The sequence below is a fragment of the Bombina bombina genome, chromosome 10 (genome assembly GCF_027579735.1).
Source record: "Bombina bombina isolate aBomBom1 chromosome 10, aBomBom1.pri, whole genome shotgun sequence".
NCBI classification, from domain to species: domain Eukaryota; kingdom Metazoa; phylum Chordata; class Amphibia; order Anura; family Bombinatoridae; genus Bombina; species Bombina bombina.
This window is the reverse complement of record NC_069508.1, coordinates 208,378,649-208,400,952: the sequence shown is the minus strand read 5'-3', so window position 1 is coordinate 208,400,952 and position 22,304 is coordinate 208,378,649. Positions and strand designations below refer to the sequence as shown.

At 34.4% G+C, this 22,304-nt stretch overlaps 1 protein-coding gene across 1 annotated transcript in view; it reads left to right on the top strand.

Annotated features, from left to right (window-relative positions):
• ITGB3BP (integrin subunit beta 3 binding protein) overlaps positions 1-5,074 on the top strand; it is a gene marked incomplete in the record, with an annotated part of 308,200 nt that extends 303,126 nt beyond the window's left edge. Inside the window, 1 exon segment of the mRNA XM_053693670.1 lies at positions 4,565-5,074.
• Between the last annotated feature and the right edge of the window lie 17,230 nt (positions 5,075-22,304).

Here is a 22,304-nt window from a genome sequence, read left to right as displayed (position 1 = left end):
CTTGTGAGAGTGTTGTTCCATTCTTCCATGAATTCTGGCTTTTGTTGTGCAAAGGAGGGACATTTTTTCATTCGGAGGCCCCTAGGGACCTTGACTTCCTTTACATATAGATCCAGAAACTCAATGTCCCACCACAGGTTAGTTTCTTTGTATCTCAATTTTTCCAACTCTGAGAACAAGTGTGGTAAATTGTCCTCTTTAGGTTCTAGAAATGAAGAACTCCCACCTTGTAGTGCTGAAGCTAGGATGAGGCGGCGTTTATCAACATTTATTACCCCTGTGGGAAGTGTGGGTGCTGGCTCATCCAAATCAGCCATTGTAAGCCTGAATAAGATAGTGCTGCAACAGGGTAAGGGCTAGCAAATGAGCTAATTACTGAAACAACAAAAGCAACAAAGGGATGCTCAGCCCTATGCTGTATTGGTACGTGGCTGTATAATCCTATTTGGTACCTTCTGTTCCTCTGCCCCCCCCCTCTCATTTTCTCTGTTGGCTGGGCTGTAACATAGAGAGCAGACCCACCCACTCTCTACATAGGCTTCCAAATTGCTTTTACAGGGCTGGACTTCAAGAGTGTCATATGACACACACACTGATTGGATGTTCATTGGAATTTCATAAATAAAAAAAAAGTGTTGATCCCAGTGGGCCTGCATAACATTGTAATAGAAACATTACTATAGGCACGGATTTTATCCTTTCTGCTGACAGAATAAAAAATAAATAAAAAAGTACACATACTTTTTAATGGCAAAGATTACATAAATGGTATTTTGATTAGCTAAAGTTCACCATTAATTTAATTTTTATATCCCTGAAATTATTTATATGTAGTAGTCATATTCCACATATTAAACATTACTAATATGATTCTACTTTGTACAGAAAGAAATGGATAAATCTGGTTTTATGAGCTTAATAATTGTTACCAATATAGGGCCAGATATATATTTGCATTCCACTCAGTAATACCAGCACACGCAAATGTGCACTGGTATTACAAGTAAGCACAATGCGAAGGTGACCTCGCATTGCATGGAAGCTTTGCACTCAAGAGAGCGTGCGTCTATATACTTCTGGAGTATATTTATTGATTAGTGATGACAGGTAGTAGGTTGTGTATAGTTAATAGACACGGCTAAGAACCTAGTGCAGTGAAGGGGCTAAGTCGCACAGCGAAGGGCAGCAAATATTAAAAATATATGAATTTATACCTATATATTTGTGTTTATTTGTGTATATACACATAGTAACACATAAATATATATATGTATATACACATAGTAACACATAAATATATAGGTATATACACATAGTAACACATAAATATATATGTATATACACACAGTAAGACATAAATATATATGTATATACACATATTAACACATAAATATATATGTATATACACATAGTAACACATAAATATATATGTATATACACATAGTAACACATAAATGTATATGTATATACACATAGTAACACATAAATATATATGTATATACACATAGTAACACATAAATGTATATGTATATACACATAGTAACACATAAATATATATGTATATACACATATTAACACATAAATATATATGTATATACACATAGTAACACATAATTATATATGTATATACACATAGTAACACATAAATATATATGTATATACACATATTAACACATAAATATATATGTATATACACATAGTAACACATAAATATATATGTATATACACATAGTAACACATAAATGTATATGTATATACACATAGTAACACATAAATATATATGTATATACACATACTAACACATAAATATATATGTATATACACAACACATAAATATATATGTATATACACATAGTAACACATAAATATATATGTATATACACATAGTAACACATAAATATATACTGTATGTATATACACATAGTAACACATAAATATATACACATAGTAACACATACATATGTATGTATATACACATAGTAACACATAAATATATATGTATATACACATAGTAACACATAAATATATACTGTATGTATATACACATAGTAACACATAAATAATATATATACTGTATTTATATACACATAGTAACACATAAATATATATGTATATACACATAGTAACACATACATATATATGTATATACACATAGTAACACATAAATATATATGTATATACACATAGTAACACATAAATATATACTGTATGTATATACACATAGTAACACATAAATAATATATATACTGTATTTATATACACATAGTAACACATAAATATATATGTATATACACATAGTAACACATAATTATATATGTATATACACATAGTAACACATAAATATATATGTATATACACATATTAACACATAAATATATATGTATATACACATAGTAACACATAAATATATATGTATATACACATAGTAACACATAAATGTATATGTATATACACATAGTAACACATAAATATATATGTATATACACATAGTAACACATATATATATATGTATATACACATAGTAACACATACATATATATGTATATACACATAGTAACACATAAATATATACTGTATGTATATACACATAGTAACACATAAATATATATGTATATACACATAATAACACATAAATATATATTTATATACACATACTAACACATAAATATATCTGTATATACACATAGTAACACATAAATATATATGTATATACACATAGTAACACATAAATATATCTGTATATACACATAGTAACACATAAATATATATGTATATACACATAGTAACACATAAATATATCTGTATATACACATAGTAACACATATATATGTATATACACATAGTAACACATATATATGTATATACACATAGTAACACATACATTTATATGTATATACACATAGTAACACATAAATATATATGTATATACACATAGTAACACATACATATATATGTATATACACATAGTAACACATACATATATATGTATATACACATAGTAACACATACATATATATGTATATACACATAGTAACACATAAATATATATGTATATACACATAGTAACACATACATATGTATATACACATAGTAACACATAAATATATATGTATATACACATAGTAAGTAACACATAAATATATATGTATATACACATAATAACACATAAATATATATGTACATACACATAGTAACACATAAATATATATGTATACACACATAGTAACACATACATATATATATGTGTATACACATAGTAACACATACATATATATGTATGTACACATATTAACACATAAATATATATGTATATACACATAGTAACACATAAATATATATGTATATACACATAGTAACACATAAATATATATGTATATACACATAATAACACACAAATATATATGTATATACACATAGTAACACATAAATATATATGTATATACACATACTAACACATAAATATATATGTATATACACATAGTAACACATAAATATATATGTATATACACATAGTAACACATAAATATATATGTATATACACATAGTAACACATAAATATATATGTATATACACATAGTAACACATAAATATATATGTATATACACATAGTAACACAAATATATATGTATATACACATAATAACACATAAATATATCTGTATATACACATAGTAACACATAAATATATATGTATATACACATAGTAACACATAAATATATATGTATACACATAGTAACACATACATATATATGTATGTACACATATTAATTAATTAACACATAAATATATATGTATATACACATAGTAACACATACATATATATGTATGTACACATATTAATTAATTAACACATAAATATATATGTATATACACATAGTAACACATAAATATATATGTATATACACATATTAACACATAAATATATATGTATATACACATAGTAACACATAAATATATATGTATATACACATAGTAACACATAAATATATATGTATATACACATAGTAACACATAAATATATATAAATATACACATACTAACACATAAATATATATAAATATACACATACTAACACATAAATATATATGTATATACACATAATAACACATAAATATATATGTATATACACATAGTAACACATATATATATATGTATATACACATAGTAACACATACATATATATGTATGTACACATATTAACACATAAATATATATGTACAGTATATAAGCATATACATATATATTTATAGAGAACAAACAGTTCCCCATACACTGCAATGTAAAGGCCCATAACACTAAAATGAAAGATGCTCATATTTTTTATTTGTAACAGGGATATGCACACTTAATTTTGGGGGCAATTGGGGGACCTTTAACCTCTGATTAATTTTCGGAGTGCTAATTGTAATCGCTGGTTATTTATCGTGTGCCTGTAAACGGGCGATAAATTAGCGACCCACTTGTAATCTAGCTCATACTGGGTACTTTCTATGTTAACTCAAGGGCTGTGTGTTTATGGTATCATTGCTTTTAAGTACTCATTTTATTAACTTTTTCTTTTCAGATCTGTTTGATATAAAAATAAAGTTATGAACTTGGACATTAATCTCTGCATCTGCCACCATCATCTTAAAAGGGAAGAAGAAATGCCTGTAAATCAATCTGCCCAGCAAATACCAGTTATGGATGGCTCGGAGTGTTGGGCAGGTGCATGCCTAGATATAGTTTCTTGCATCTAATTTAAACTTTACACTGTACTCAAGCAGATAATCTCAATGTAAATAACACATTTTATAACTATACTGCTTTGGTATCGATCCCTGTCTTTTGCATAACCTTTGCAATGTACAACATTGTGTGTACAATAGCACAGTCTTCCACACTTCTACAAACGGATCATTTTGAAAATATGAACAGACATTTTTTTTTCTTTTTAGTATTGGAATCATATTTAGTGTTTCCATAATGTTTATTAAAAAAACAAATTGCCAACATTACCCTGCTTAAAAAAATAATAATACAGAAAATATTTTTATAGAGAAATTATAAAGAAAAATAAATATTTGAAATTGTATGGATAATTCTTAATTATTTTTTTTACATGGTGTAAAATTGAGATTGTCTTGAGAGATCAGATTTTAAGATGAATAATCAACTCAGTTTGTTATTTATATACTTTAAAAATATTTGGGCCAGATTACAAGTGGAGTGCAAATTAACGCTTCCGCTCAAGCATTAATTGCGCAAGAAATAAGCTTTTTTGCACTTGTCAGGTTGCGCTTTTATTATGAGTTGAAAGTAAACTGTTAAAATTCTCGCAATAACCTGACAAGTGCAAAAAGCCGAACATAATGTTCACGTTCACGTGTTTCCCCATATTCTCATTTACGCTAACCCGAAAATATGAATATTTCACATTCCAATGTTCTTCACATAGCAGAATATATTTTATTTATTCATAAATACATATTCCTACCTATATGTGATGGTATTTTGATACAATATATATCTATACCTATTATATATACAGTACATGATTATATATAGCAGTGTTTTTCAACCAGTGTGCCGTAGCACACTAGTGTGCCGTGAGAGATCCTCAGGTGTGCCACGGCAGACTGACAACAGTGTTTTAACAGTTTTAAACTTTGCTTGTTTTTTACTCCCAGTGCAGGGGTAGTTTGTAGGAGGCATGGCATAACAGCACAATACATACAGTATGTGTGTGTTTGTCTGTATGTGAATATATATATGCTGTATTAGGCTACAATGTGTGATTTTTTTTAAATTTTGGGATGTAAAAAAGTGTGCCACAGCAAAAAAAGGTTAAAAATCACTGATATATAGGTATAGATATATACAGATACATATAGGAATATATATTTATAAATACATAGAACATACTCTGCTATGTGCAGAACATTGGAATACAAAATATTTACAGTAAATGCATAGTTAAAAACCTTTATTAAATATGGGTATTGCATAAATATGTTTTAACGTTTTCATCTACAGTATATAACTTTAAAAGGTTTCAATTCACTTATATATGTCTATAAATACATAGCTACACATATAAATACATACGTACACTTATATATATATATATGTCTATAAATACATAGATACACCTATAAATACATACGTACACTTATATATGTCTATAAATACATAGCTACACATATAAATACATACGTACACTTATATATGTCTATAAATACATAGCTACACATATAAATACATACGTACACTTATATATATATATATATATATATATATATATATATATATATATATATATATATATATGTCTATAAATACATAGATACACCTATAAATACATACGTACACTTATATATGTCTATAAATACATAGATACACATATAAATACATACGTACACATATATATATATATATATGTCTATAAATATATAGATACACATATAAATACATACGTACACTTATATATGTCTATAAATACATAGATACACATATAAATACATACGTACACTTATATATGTCTATAAATACATAGCTATACATATAAATACATACGTACACTTATATAGACATATATATACATACATATACATAGTTAGCAATGTATATATCTTTATGTTAAAGCTCTTTGGCAGATTATTTTCTTTCTAACACCTGAGACCTCATATCTTTGAGACGTTATAACTTTTGTGTGCAATATTTTTTTTATTACATAGTGTTATTATGAGTGTAACTGTACTGTCTAATGTATTTATTAGACGGTGTTATTATGAGTGTAACTGTACTGTCTAATGTATTTATTAGACGGTGTTATTATAAGTGTAACTATACTTTGTAATGTATTTATTAGACGTGTTATTATAAGTGTAACTATACTTTGTAATGTATTTTTATGTTATTATGAGTGTAACTGTACTGTCTAATGTATTTATTAGACGGTGTTATTATGAGAGTAACTGTACTGTCTAATGTATTTATTAGACGGTGTTATTATGAGTGTAACTGTACTGTCTAATGTATTTATTAGACGGTGTTATTATGAGTGTAACTGTACTGTCTAATGTATTTATTAGACGGTGTTATTATAAGTGTAACTATACTTTGTAATGTATTTATTAGACGGTGTTATTATAAGTGTAACTATACTTTGTAATGTATTTATTAGACGTGTTATTATAAGTGTAACTATACTTTGTAATGTATTTTTATGTGTTTTGTGCAACTTTTATGTTTTGCAAAACAGTTAACCAGAGTTATGAATTTGCGGTAATCATTCTAGTGTAAATCGCAATTGCGGTCATTGATCACGTTTACTTTCAACTTGCAATACCAGCAGTATGCCTGACGAGCGCAAACACCTGTGATAAACCCTGTATCGTTCTTGTGCGAACGTTTGTGCTCCACTCGTAATCTGGCGCTATATAATTTATGTGCACCTATTTCAGCTCTAATAATTTTTTGTTGCATATAATTTATAAGTTTTGAGAAAGACCAGATTTTAGCAGGAATAATCAGCTCATTTTTGTTATATACTTTTAAAAAATATTATAATTTTGTACACCTATTTCAGCACGAATACCTTGTTTTTCATGTAAGTCTCAGATTAACAGAAATAATCAACTTATTTTTTGATAATTTTATAGTTTTAAATGTAATTTCTACGCTTATTTCAGTAACAAGACATTGAGGGGCCTAGTTATCAAGCCGTCAACCTCAAATACGCTGGAATTCCGCAGCGTATTTGTGGCGCGGCTGATTCGCCTTAGTTATCAAAGGCTCGAGACCGGCAAAAGTAGAATTTTGTGACGTAAACTTCGATCCACCGGACTCAGTCCGACACAGATCGATTCTTACGTCACTCCAGATGTTCCGCACACAAGTGCGGCACAATCTCACTACTTTTGCTAGTTATCAAAAAACTAGCAGGTACGCTCGGCACTTTTACGGCCCAGCGTACCTGGTTTTCAAAGCGCCAGCCTGGAGGCGGCGGATCCCATAGGAATCAATGGGAGTCTGACCATAGCGAAAGTACAAGTTCGCTGCTGACAGACATCCCATTGATTCCTATGGGAGCTGTCTACACCTAACACCCTAACATGTACCCCGAGTCTAAACACCGCTAATCTGACCCCCCCTACACCGCCGCAACTAAATAAAGTTATTACCCCCTAAACCGCCGCTCCCGGAGCCCACCGCAAGCTACTCTATACATATTAACCCCTAAACCGCCGCTCCCGGAGCCCACCGCAACTATAATAAATGTATTAACCCCTAAACCGCCGCTCCCTGAACCCGCCGCAACCTATATTAAATGTATTAACCCCTATCCTGCCCCCCTACACCGTCGCCACCTATAATAAATTTATTAACCCCTAATCTGCCCCCCCTACACCGTCGCCACCTATAATAAATTTATTAACCCCTATCCTGCCCCCCACTACGCCGCCGCTGCCACTGTAATAAAATTATTAACCCCTAAACCTAAGTCTAACCCTAACCCTAACGCCCCCCTAACTTAAATATTAATTAAATAAATCTAAATAAATTAACTCTTATTAACTAAATGAATCCTATTTAAAACTAAATACTTACCTTTAAAATAAACCCTAATATAGCTACAATATAAATAATAATTATATTCTAGCTATCTTAGGATTTATATTTATTTTACAGGTAACTTTGTATTTATTTTAGCTAGTTAGAATAGTTATTAAATAGTTATTAACTATTTAATAACTACCTAGCTAAAAGAAATACAAAATTACCTGTAAAATAAATCCTAACCTAAGTTACAATTAAACCTAATACTACACTATCATTAAATTAACTAAATAAACTACATACAAATAACTACAATTAAATACAATTACATAAACTAACTAAAGTACAAAAAATAAAAAAAGCTAAGTTACAAAAAATAAAAAAATAAGTTACAAACATGTTAAAAATATTACAACAATTTTAAGCTACTTACACCTAATCTAAGCCCCCTAATAAAATAACAACCCCCCCCCAAAATAAAAAAAATCCCTACCCTATTCTAAATTAAATAAATTTCAAAGCTCTTTTACCTTACCAGCCCTTAAAAGGGCCATTTGTGGGGGCATGCCCCAAAAAGTTCAGCTCTTTTGCCTGTAAAAGAAAAATACAACCCCCCCCCAACATTAAAACCCACCACCCACATACCCCTAATCTAACCCAAACCCCCCTTACAAAAACCTAACACTAATCCCCTGAAGATCATCCTACCTTGAGTCGTCTTCACTCAGCCGAGCCACCGATGGAACTGAAGAGGACATCCGGAGCGGAAGAAGTTAATCCTCCAAGCGGCGCTGAAGAAATCTTCCATCCGATGAAGTCATCATCCAGGCGGCGCTGAAGAAGTCTTTGATCCGGCCGATGTCATCTTCAAAGAGGCGCTGAAGAGGTCTTCTATCCGGGCGAAGTCATCTTCCAAGCCGGGTCTCTTCCTTCTGCCGACGCGGAACCACCTTCTTCACCGACGGACTACGACGAATGACGGCTCCTTTAAGGGACGTCATCCAAGATGGCGTCCCCTCAATTCCGATTGGCTGATAGGATTCTATCAGCCAATCGGAATTAAGGTAGGAAAAATCTGATTGGCTGATGGAATCAGCCAATCAGATTGAGCTCGCATTCTATTGGCTGTTCCGATCAGCCAATAGAATGCGAGCTCAATCTGATTGGCTGATTGGATCAGCCAATCGGATTGAACTTGAAACTGATTGGCTGATTCCATCAGCCAATCAGATTTTCCTACCTTAATTCCGATTGGCTGATAGAATCCTATCAGCCAATCGGAATTGAGGGGACGCCATCTTGGATGACGTCCCTTAAAGGAGCCGTCATTCGTCGTAGTCCGTCGGTGAAGAAGGTGGTTCCGCGTCGGCGGAAGGAAGATTCAAGACCCGGCTTGGAAGATGACTTCGCCCGGATAGAAGACCTCTTCAGCGCCTCTTTGAAGATGACATCGGCCGGATCGAAGACTTCTTCAGCGCCGCCTGGATGATGACTTCATCGGATGGAAGATTTCTTCAGCGGCGCTTGGAGGATTAACTTCTTCCGCTCCGGATGTCCTCTTCAGTTCCATCGGTGGCTCGGCTGAGTGAAGACGACTCAAGGTAGGATGATCTTCAGGGGATTAGTGTTAGGTTTTTGTAAGGGGGGTTTGGGTTAGATTAGGGGTATGTGGGTGGTGGGTTTTAATGTTGGGGGGGGTTGTATTTTTCTTTTACAGGCAAAAGAGCTGAACTTTTTGGGGCATGCCCCCACAAAAGGCCCTTTTAAGGGCTGGTAAGGTAAAAGAGCTTTGAAATTTATTTAATTTAGAATAGGGTAGGGATTTTTTTTATTTTGGGGGGGTTTGTTATTTTATTAGGGGGCTTAGATTAGGTGTAAGTAGCTTAAAATTGTTGTAATATTTTTAACATGTTTGTAACTTATTTTTTTATTTTTTGTAACTTAGCTTTTTTTATTTTTTGTACTTTAGTTAGTTTATGTAATTGTATTTAATTGTAGTTATTTGTATGTAGTTTATATAGTTAATTTAATGATAGTGTAGTATTAGGTTTAATTGTAACTTAGGTTAGGATTTATTTTACAGGTAATTTTGTATTTCTTTTAGCTAGGTAGTTATTAAATAGTTAATAACTATTTAATAACTATTCTAACTAGCTAAAATAAATACAAAGTTACCTGTAAAATAAATATAAATCCTAAGATAGCTATAATATAATTATTAATTACATTGTAGCTATCTTAGGGTTTATTTTACAGGTAAGTATTTATTTTTAAATAGGAATAATTTATTAAAGTATAGTGTAGTGTTAGGTGTAATTGTAACTTAGGTTAGGATTTATTTCACAGGTACATTTCTCTTTATTTTAGCTAGGTAAACTATTAAATAGTTAATAACTATTTAATAGTTATTGGACATGGTTAAAATAAATTGAAAGTTACCTGTAAAATAAATATAAATCCTAAGATAGCTAGAATATAATTATTATTTATATTGTAGCTATATTAGGGTTTATTTTAAAGGTAAGTATTTAGTTTTAAATAGGATTCATTTAGTTAATAAGAGTTAATTTATTTAGATTTATTTAATTAATATTTAAGTTAGGGGGGCGTTAGGGTTAGACTTAGGTTTAGGGGTTAATAATTTTATTACAGTGGCGGCGGCGTAGTGGGGGGCAGGATAGGGGTTAATAAATTTATTATAGGTGGCTACGGTGTAGGGGGGGCAGGATAGGGGTTACTAGGTATACTGTAGGTGGCAGCGGTGTCCGGGAGCGGCGGTTTAGGGGTTAATACATTTATAAGACTTGCGGCGGGGTCTAGGAGCGGCGGTTTAGGGGTTAGTAACTTTATTTAGTTGCGGGGGGCTCCGGGGGCGCCGGTATAGGGGGTAGAACAGTGTAGTTTAGTGTGAGTGCTTAGTGACAGGCTAGCAATAAAGCTGGGAAAAAGCCGAAGGGCAGCGAGATCGGATGAGTGATAACTGTCACAGTCCGCTGCTCATCGCCCCGCGGCTTTTTGACAGCTTTATTTGATAACTTAGGCGAACGTATTCAAGGTCCGCGGCGGCGAAGGTAGGCGAGCTTAGGCGGACGTATTGGGCCGGCGAAGCCAGAAAAGTAGACGGCTTGATAACTACCCCCCTGAGAATACTTTACAAAAATAATATAATTATGTTCACCTAATTTGAGCACTAATACATTTTTTTAATATATCATTCTATTTATCATATTTTAATTTGTATCAGTAGCATAATTTATCTGAAACTGTTGCTTCCTCTGAATCCTGCTTCTCATCAATGGCAATTTATTAGCCATAGAAGCTCGTGTGAACTGGTGTTGCTCACTGGATTGTAAACGTCACTGGCAGGAAGTCATGTTAAACTCAGATGCTATCTGATGCACATTTAAACGGGTTTACATAGAGTAAGTAAATGTTTACATTCATCATTAATTAGTTTTTGCAAGCATTACTCCCTGATACAGTAGCACAGTAAGTTCCTTACTGAGTGATGCTATGACTTTACCAACTAGAGTGTCAGCTTTCAGATACTTTACTTATGAAGCTTCATACTTAACCTTGCAGGTCATCTGACATAGAAAAAAATAATAAAAACGTATATATAGTTTAAGTGGAGGATATCATTGCTTTGTATTCTGTATTATGAATGAATAAAAATGCCTTGTGCACAATGCTAAAATGTACTGTTTGTCACAACTTTACAGACTGTAGTAAAGGGCTTTTAACCTTAAAATAAATTTGTATTTTAGAAAACTTTGTTTTTTTGTTTTTTTCAGTATGCTGTTTAGATCAATTACTTGAACTTCTGCCCAAGGCAAAACATGCTGTGATCTGAGACTTCATTGCAGAAAATGCAGCATGTCTGCAGAAACAATAGGATAATGCAGGAACTGTTAGCATTTTTGCTTTGCAGCACTGCTCCACATCAGGCTTTTCTCTGCAAACAGTGCTGTGCTCTGGCTGCACTGGGTAAGTTTTCCTTAGTTTCCTTTTACACAGTGACCCCAGAGCGAAGCACTGTTTACAGAAAAACATAATTTATGTAAGAACTTACCTGATAAATTAATTTCTTTCATATTGGCAAGAGTCCATGAGCTAGTGACGTATGGGATATACAATCTTACCAGGAGGGGCAAAGTTTCCCAAACCTCAAAATGCCTATAAATACACCCCTCACCACACACACAATTCAGTTTAACGAATAGCCAAGTAGTGGGGTGATAAAATAAGGAGTAAAAAAGCATACAAAAGAGGAACTGGAAATATAATTGTGCTTTTATACAAAAATCATAACCACCAAAAAAAAGGGTGGGCCTCATGAACTCTTGCCAATATGAAAGAAATTAATTTATCAGGTAAGTTCTTACATAAATTATGTTTCTTTCATGTAATTGGCAAGAGTCCATGAGCTAGTGACGTATGGGATTTACAATCCTACCAGGAGGGGCAAGGTTTCCCAAACCTCAAAATGCCTATAAATATACCCCTCACCACACCCACAATTCAGTTTTTACAAACTTTGCATCCCTATGGAGGTGGTGAAGTAAGTTTGTGCTTGATTTTCTTCTGTGATATGCCCTTCTCAGCATTTTGAATCCCGATTCCTCTCAGAGTACAGTGAATGTCAGAGGGATGTGAAGGGAGTATCACCTATTGAATTCTATGGTTTTCCTCGAAGGAAATCTTTTCATAGGTTCTCTGTTATCGGTCGTAGTGATTCATCTCCTACCTCCCTCCCAATATACTCTCATATTCCATTACCTCTACTGATAACTGTTTCAGTACTGGTTTGACTATCTGGTATATGTGGATGGGTGTCTTTTGATAAGTATGTTTTCATTACTTAAGACACTCTCAGCTATGGTTTGGCACTATGTATTAATGTAAAGTTCTAAATATATGTATTGTACTTATATTTGCCATGAGTCAGGTTTATGTATATTTCCTTTTGCAGACTATCAGTTTCAAAATTGGGAAAGCATATTTATTTTCTTACCTGGGGTAGTCTTTTCTTCAAAATTTACTGTTTTCATTAATTTTCACGGGCAAAATTAGGCTTGCAAGGCCGCAAAATGCTAATATTTATTGCGTCATTCTTATGACGAGAATTTTTTGGCGCGAAGGTACCTTCGGTGACGCAATTTCTGACGACTTAGTTGACGCCAGGTTCCTTGCACAAGGTTGCGTCTGCTATGATGCGAGTTGCGTCATTTCCGGATTTTGTTAGCGCCAAAAAAATTCATTTTGCGTTGCGCGTCATACTTAGCGCCAAATAATTTAATTATTTAAACCCCACTTCCTATATGCCTCTTGCCTTTTTCTATGCTCAGAGGGATATGCTGTTTGCATTTTTTTCCCCATTCCTGAAACTGCCATATAAGGAAATTGATAATTTTGCTTTATATGTTGTTTTTTTTCTTACATTTGCAAGATGTCTCAATCTGATCCTGTCATAGAAACCACTGTTGGATTCCTGCTGCCTGATAACAGTTCTACCAAAGATAATTGTATCTGTTGTAAATTAGCGGAGATTATATCTCCAGTGGTAGTATGTAACAGTTGTCATGATAAGCTTTTACATGCAGAGCATGTATCCATAAGTACTAGTACAATGCCTGTTGTTTCTTCAACATCTAATGTACATGATATCCCTGTGAATATACAAGATTTTATTGCTGATGCGATTCAGAAGGCTTTGTCTGCTATTTCGCCTTTTAATAAACGTCAAAAAGTTCTTTTAAAACTTCTCATAAAGTTGATGAAATTTCAAATGACTGACAGCATACTGATTTATCCTCCTCTAATGAAGATCTATCTGATTCAGAAGATCCAACCTCAGATATTGACACTGACAAATCTACTTATCTCTTTAAGATGGAGTATATTCGTTCCTTGTTAAAAGAGGTGTTGATTACTTTGGATATTGAGGAAACTAGTCCTCTTGATATTAAAACTAGTAAACATTTAAATTCTGTTTATAAACCTCCTGTGGTTACTCCAGAGGTTTTTCCAGTTCCTGATGGTATTTCTGATATGATTTCTAAGGAATGGAATAGGCCTAGTACTTCTTTTATTCCTTCTGCTAGGTTTCAAAAGTTGTATCTTTTGCCAGCAATTATATAGGAGTTTTGGGTAAAAATACCCAAAGTTGATGGGGCTATCTCTACTCTTGCCAAACATACTACTATCCCTATGGAAGATAGTACTTCCTTTAAGAACCCTTTAGATAAGAAACTTGAATCTTATCTAAGGAAAGCTCATTTATATTCTGGCTATCTTCTCAGGCCTGCCATTTATATTTCTGATGTTGCAGCTGCATCAACTTTTTGGTTGTAAAGTTTAGCGCAGCAGGAAACAGATCCTGATTTGTCTAGCATTGTTCACTTGCTTCAACATGCTAACCATTTTATCTGTGATGCTAATTTTTATATAATCAAATTGATGTTAAATCTATGTCTTTAGCTATTTTAGCTAGAAGAGCTTTGTGGCTCAAATATTGGAATGCTGAAATGGTATCTAAGTCTAGATTACTATCTCTTTCTTTCCAAGGTAACAATTTATTTGGTTCTCAGTTGGATTCAATTATTTCAACTGTTACTGGGGGAAGGGAGTTTTTTTTACCTCAGGATAAAAGATCTAAGGGTAAATCTAAAGCTTCTAATCGTTTTCGTTCTTTTCGACAGAATAAGAAACAGAAAGCCAATCCTTCCCCCAAAGAATCTGGTTCCAATTGGAAACCCTCTTCAAGTTGAAATAAATCCAAGCCTTTTAAGAAACCAAAGCCATCCCCCAAGTCTGCATGAAGGTGCGGCCCACATTCCAGCTCAGCTGGTGGGGGGCAGATTAAAAAATTTTCCAAAACATTTGGACAGGTTATGTCCAAAATCAATGGATTCAGAGCATTGTCTCTCAAGGGTATCGAATAGGATTCAGAGTAAGACCTCCTGTGAGAAGATTCTTTTCTCTCACGCATTCCAGCAAATCCAGTGAAGGCTCAGGCTTTTCTGAAGTGTGTTTCAGATTTAGAGCTTTCAGGGGTAATTATACCAGTTCCGTTTCAGGAACAGGGTCTGGGGTTTTGTTCAAATCTATTCATTGTCCCAAAGAAAATTAATTCAGGCCAATTCTGGATCTGAAAATTTTGAACCGTTTTGTAAGCGTGCCAACTTTCAAAATGGTGACTATAAGGACTATTCTGCCTTTTGTTCAGCAAGGTCATTATATGTCCACAATAGACTTACAGGATGCATATCTTCATATTCCGATTCATCCAGACCACTATCGGTTTCTGAGATTATCTTTTCTAGACAAGCATTACCAATTTTTCGCTCTTCCATTTGGCCTAGCGACAGCTCCAAGAATTTTTTCAAAAGTTCTCAGAGGCCTACTCTCTGTAATCAGAGAACAGGGTATTGCGGTGTTTCCTTATTTGGATAATATCTTGGTACTAGCTCAATCTTTACATTTTGTCGAATCTCACACAAGTCAACTAGTGTTGTTTCTTCAAAGACATGGCTGGAGGATCAATTTACCAAAAAGTTCCTTGTTTCCTCAGACAAGGATCACCTTTTTCGGTTTCCAGATAGATTCAGTGTCCATGACTCTGTTTCTAACAGAAAAGAGACAAATTAAATTGGTTTCAGCCTGTCAGAACCTTCAGTCTCAATCATTCCCTTCAGTGGTTATGGAGGTTTTAGGTCTCATGACTGCAGCATCGGACGCAATCCCCTTTGCTCATTTTTATATGAGACCTCTCCAGCTTTGTATGCTGAATCAGTGGTGCAGGGATTTTACAAAGATATCACAATTAATATCCTTAATTCCCAATGTTCAACTTTCTCTGACTTGGTGGTTAAATCACCACCGTACAATTCAAGGGGCCTCCTTTGTTCGACCAACCTGGACTGTAATCACAACAGATGCAAGTCTTTTAGTTTGGGGAGCTGTCTGGGGATCTCTGACAGCACAAGGGGTTTGGAAATCTCAAGAGGCGAGGTTACCAATTAATTTTTTAGAACTCCGTGCTTTTTTCAGGGCTCTTCAGGTTTTACCTCTGTTGAAGAGAGAACCATTCATTTGTTTTCAGACAGACAATATCACAACTGTGGCATATGTCAATCATCAGGGTGGGACTCGCAGTCCCCTAGCTATGAAAGAAGTATCTTGGATACTTTCTTGGGCGGAATTCAGCTCTTGTCTAATTTCTGCGGTACATATCCCAGGTGTAGACAATTGGGAAGCGGATTATCTCAGCCGTCAGACTTTACATCCGGGGGAGTGGTCTCTCCATCCAGATGTGTTTTTTCAGATTGTTCAGATGTGGGGTCTTCCAGAAATAGATCTGATGGCTTCCCATCTAAACAAGAAACTTCCCAGGTACCTGTCCAGGTCAAGGGATCCTCAGGCGGAGTCGGTGGATGCGTTAGCAGTTCCTTGGTTTTACCAACCTGCGTATATCTTCCCGCCTCTAGTTCTTCTTCCAAGAGTGATCTCCAATATCATCATAGAACTTTCGTTTGTGTTTCTGGTAGCACCAGCATGGCCTCACAGGTTCTGGTATGCGGACCTTGCCCGGATGTCTAGTTTTCAACCTTGGCCACTTCCTTTAAGACCAGAACTTCTGTCTCAAGGAACGTTTTTCCATCAGGATCTCAAATCATTGAATTTGAAGGTATGGAAATTGAACGCTTAGTGCTTAGTCATAGAGGTTTCTCTGACTCAGTGATTGATACCATGTTACAGGCTCGTAAATCTGTTTCTAGGAAGATTTATTATCGAGTTTGGAAGACTTATATTTCATGGTGTTCTTCTCATAAATTCTCCTGGCATTCTTTTAGAATTCCTAGAATTTTACAGTTTCTTCAGGATGGTTTGGGGATAAAGGTTTGTCTTAAAGTTCCTTGAAGGGACAAATCTCTCCTCTTTCTCTTTTATTTCACAGAAGATTGCTAAGATTCCTAATATTCACTGTTTTGTTCAGGCTTTGGTCCGTATCAAGCCTGTCATTAAATCAATCTCTCCTCCTTGGAGTCTTAATTTGGTTTTGAAAGCTTTACAGGCTCCTCCTTTTGAGCCTAGGCATTCTTTGGATATTAAACTACTTTCTTGGAAAGTGTTGTTCCTTGTGGCTATCTCTTCTGCTAGAAGAGTTTCTGAATTATCTGCTCTTTATTGTGATTCACCTTTTCTGATTTTTCATCAAGATAAGGCAGTTTTGCAGACTTCATTTACATTTTTTCCAAAAGTTGTGAATTCTAACAACATTAATAGGGAAATTGTTGTCACGTCTTTGTGTCCTAATCCTAAGAATTCTTTGGAGAGATCCTTACATTCTCTGGATGTTGTAAGAGCTTTGAAATATTATGTTGAAGCTACTAAAGATTTCAGGAAGAGAATAAGAATATACCTTGGCACCAGACAACGAAGGCTAAGGTTGATTAAAATAGATAATACAAATTTTAATTACAATATGGTTAAAACAATAATATACACTGCGGTGGATCCACGCATATAAACAATAGCATACATAATTACAATAACAGATACTAAAAACAAATGCTAAAAACAAAATTCCATAAATATTCCAATTAGTAATATGATAGATGTAACGATGATGTCTGACAAGTGCAAGTGCAAATAATGAAACAATCGCAGAATGTGAAAAATATCAAAAAATGCAAAAATATAAAGATAATAGTCCCAAAAATAAGTCCAAAATCACAAATTCCCAATAGATTGGTGGTGAGTGTCCACAAATGATGTGTGCCAATAAGTAGTGTTGATCCTGTGAGGTAGTGTAATAAAAAAACACAAATGCAAAACAAAATAAGTGATATCCAAAAAAATGTGAAAAAATTAATTAAAGTGTGTCCAATACTGGTGCTACTAGTGACTGTCCCTAGATGTGGCGATATCAACAGGGTGCTGGACAAAAATATAAATCCTGTGAGAGAAAACCTGTGAAAAAAAGATATGACAATGTGTAGAACTATCAAACAAGAATCCTCCAATTGAAATAAGGCTTACCAGTGCAGGTCTACGCGTTTCGGCCCTCTCTAGGCCTTTATCAAGACTCTTTTTCACATTCTGCGATTGTTTCATTATTTGCACTTGCACTTGTCAGACATCATCGTTACATCTATCATATTACTAATTGGAATATTTATGGAATTTTGTTTTTAGCATTTGTTTTTAGTATCTGTTATTGTAATCATTTATGCTATTGTTTATATGCGTGGATCCACTGCAGTGTATATTATTGTTTTAACCATATTGTAATTAAAATTTGTATTATCTATTTTAATCAACCTTAGCCTCCGTTGTCTGGCGCCTAGGTATATTCTTATTCTCTTCTGATTTTTGTTAGTGATAGCTAGGTATCACTGCCCTGGGCATATAAGGTTTTAGTTGGCACTGGGGTATACCTCATTAAAGATTTCAGGAAGACTTCTAGTCGATTTGTTGTCTTTTCTGGTTCTAGGAAAGGTCAGAAAGCTTCTGCCATTTCCTCTGCATCTTGGTTAAAGCTTTTGATTCATAAGGCTTATTTGGAGTCGGGTCAGGCCCCGCCTCAGAGAATCGCAGCTCATTCTACTAGATCAGTCTCCACTTCATGGGCTTTTAAGAATGGAGCTTCAGTTGATCAGATTTGCAAAGCAGCGACTTGGTCTTCTTTGCATACATTTACTAAATTCTATCGTTTTGATGTATTTGCTTCTTCGGAAGCAGTTTTTGGTAGAAAAGTTCTTCAGGCAGCTGTTTCAGTTTGATTCTTCTGCTTATGTTTTAAGTTTTGTCTTTTCAATTATGAGAAAAACTTTTTTTTTGGTTGTGGATAAATTTTTTCAGCGGAAAATGGCTGTTTTTATTTTATCCCTCCCTCTCTAGTGACTCTTCTGTGGAGTTCCACATCTTGGGTATTACTATCCCATACGTCACTAGCTCATGGACTCTTGCCATTTACATGAAAGAAAACATCATTTATGTAAGAACTTGCCTGATAAATTAATTTCTTTCATATTGGCAAGAGTCCATGAGACCCACCCTTTTTATGGTGGTTATGTTTTTTTGTATAAATCACAATTATATTTCCAGTTCCTTTTTTGATGCTTTTTACTCCTTTTTTCTATCACCCCACTACTTGGCTATTCGTTAAACTGAATTGTGGGTGTGGTGAGGGGTGTATTTATAGGCATTTTGAGGTTTGGGAAACTTTGCCCCTCCTGGTAGGATTGTATATCCCAAATGTCACTAGCTCATGGACTCTTGCCAATATGAAAGAAATGAATTTATCAGGTAAATCCTTACATAAATTATGTTTTTCTTTCATCTAATTGGCAAGAGTCCATGAGCTAGTGATGTATGGGATAGAAGCACCCAAGATGTGGAAGTCCACAAAAGAGTCACTAGAGAGGGAGATAAAAAATAAAAAAACAGCTATTTCTGCTGAAAAAAATGAAATCCACAAAAAAATAAGTATTTCTTATAAATTTCACATACATTTCAAGAAAAAAACTTAAATCATAAGCAGAAGAATCAAACTGAGACAGCTGCCTGAAGAACTTTTCTACCAAAGACTGCATCAGAAGAAGCAAATACATCAAAATTGTAAAATTTAGTAAATGTATGCAAAGAAGACCAAGTTCCTGCTTTGCAAATCTGATCAACCGAAGTTTCATTCTTAAAAGCCCAAGAAGTGGCGACTGATCTAGTAGAATGAGCTGCAATTGTCTGAGGCGGAGACTGTCCCACCTCCAAATAAGCCTTGTGAATCAAAAGCTTTAACCAAGATGCCAAGGAAATGGCAGAGGCTTTCTGACCTTTCCTAGGACCAGAAAATACAACAAATAGACTAGAAGACTTACTGAAATCTTTAGTAGCTTCAACATAATATTTCAAAGCTCTCACAACATCCAAAGAATGTAAATATCTTTCAAGAGTATTCTTAGGATTCGGACACAAGGAAGGAACAACAATTTCCCTACTAATGTTGTTAGAATTCACAACTGTAGGAAGAAATTTAAACAAAGTCAGCAAAACAGCCTTATCCTGATGAAATATCAGAAAGGGAGACTCACAAGAGAGAGCAGACAATTCAGAAACTCTTCTAGCTGAAGAGATAGCCAAAAGAAACAACACTTTCCAAGAAAGTAGTTTAATATCCAAAGAATGCATAGGCTCAAAAGGAGGAGCCTGCAAAGCCTTGAAAACCAAATTAAGACTCCAAGGAGGAGAGATTGATTTAATAACAGGTTTGATACGAACCAAAGCCTGAACAAAACAGTGAATATCAGGAAGTTTAGCAATCTTTCTGTAAAATAAAAACAGATTGAGCAGAGATTTGTCCCTTCAAAGTACTTGCAGACAAACCTTTATCCAAACCATCTTATAGAAACTGTAAAATTCTAGGAATTCTAAAAGAATGCCAAGAGAATTTATGAGAAAAACACCATGAAATATAGGTTTTCCAAACCTGATAATAAATCTTTCTTGAAACAGACTTACGAGCCTGTAGCATAGTATTAGTCACTGAGTCAGAGAAACCTCTATGACTAAGCACTAAGCGTTCAATTTCCATACCTTCAATTTTAGTGATTTGAGATCCTGATGAAAAAACGGCTCTTGAGACAGGTCTGGCCTTAAAAGAAGTGGCCAAGGTTGGCAACTTGACATCCGGACAAGATCCGCATACCAAAACCTGTGAGGCCATGCTGGTGCTATCAGAAACAAATGCGCTTGTTCCATTATGATCTTGGAGATCACCCTTGGAAGAACTAGAGGCGGAACAATGTAAGCAGGTTGGTAAAACCAAGGAACTGCTAATGCATCCACCATCTCCACCTGAGGATCTCTGGACCTGGAAAGATACCTGGGAAGTTTCTTGTTTAGATGGGACACCATGAGATCTATTTCTGGAAGACCCCACATCTGCACAATCTGACAAAATACATCTGGATGGAGAGACCCCTCCCCTGGATGTAAAGTCTGACGGCTGAGATAATCTGCTTCCAAATTGTCTACACCTGAGATATGTATCGCAGGAATTAGGCAGGAGTTGGATTCCGCCCAAGAAAGTGTTCAAGATACTTCTTGCATTGCTAATGGACTGTGAGTCCCACCCTGAAGATTGACATATGCCACAGTTGTGATATTGTCTGTCTGAAAACGAATAAATGATTCTCTCTTTAGTAGAGGCCAAGCCTGAAGAGCCCTGAAAATAGCACAGAGTTCTAAAATATTGATTGGCAACCTCGCCTCTTGAGGATTCCAAACCCCTTGTGCTGTCAGAGACCCCCAGACAGCTCCCCAACCTGTGAGACTTGCATCTGTTGAATCACAGATCAGGAAGGACGAACAAAAGAGGCACCTTGAAGAATCCGATGATGGTCCAACAACCACGACAGAGAGAGTTGAATTTTGGGATTTTAGTATATCAACTGTGATATCCGAGTATAATCCTTGCACCATTGATTCAGCATGCAAAGCTGCAGAGGTCTCATATGAAAACGAGCAAAGGGGATCTTGTCCGATGCTGCAGTCATGAGCCCTAAAACTTCCATGCACATAGCCAATGAAGGGAATGATCGAGACTGATGGTTTTGACAGGCAGAAACCAATTTCATTTGTCTCTTGTCTGTTAAAGACAGAGTCATGGACACTGAATCTATCTGGAAACCTAAAAAGGTGACCCTTGTCTGAGGAATCAAACTCTTTATTAAATTGATCCTCCAACCATGTTTTTGAAG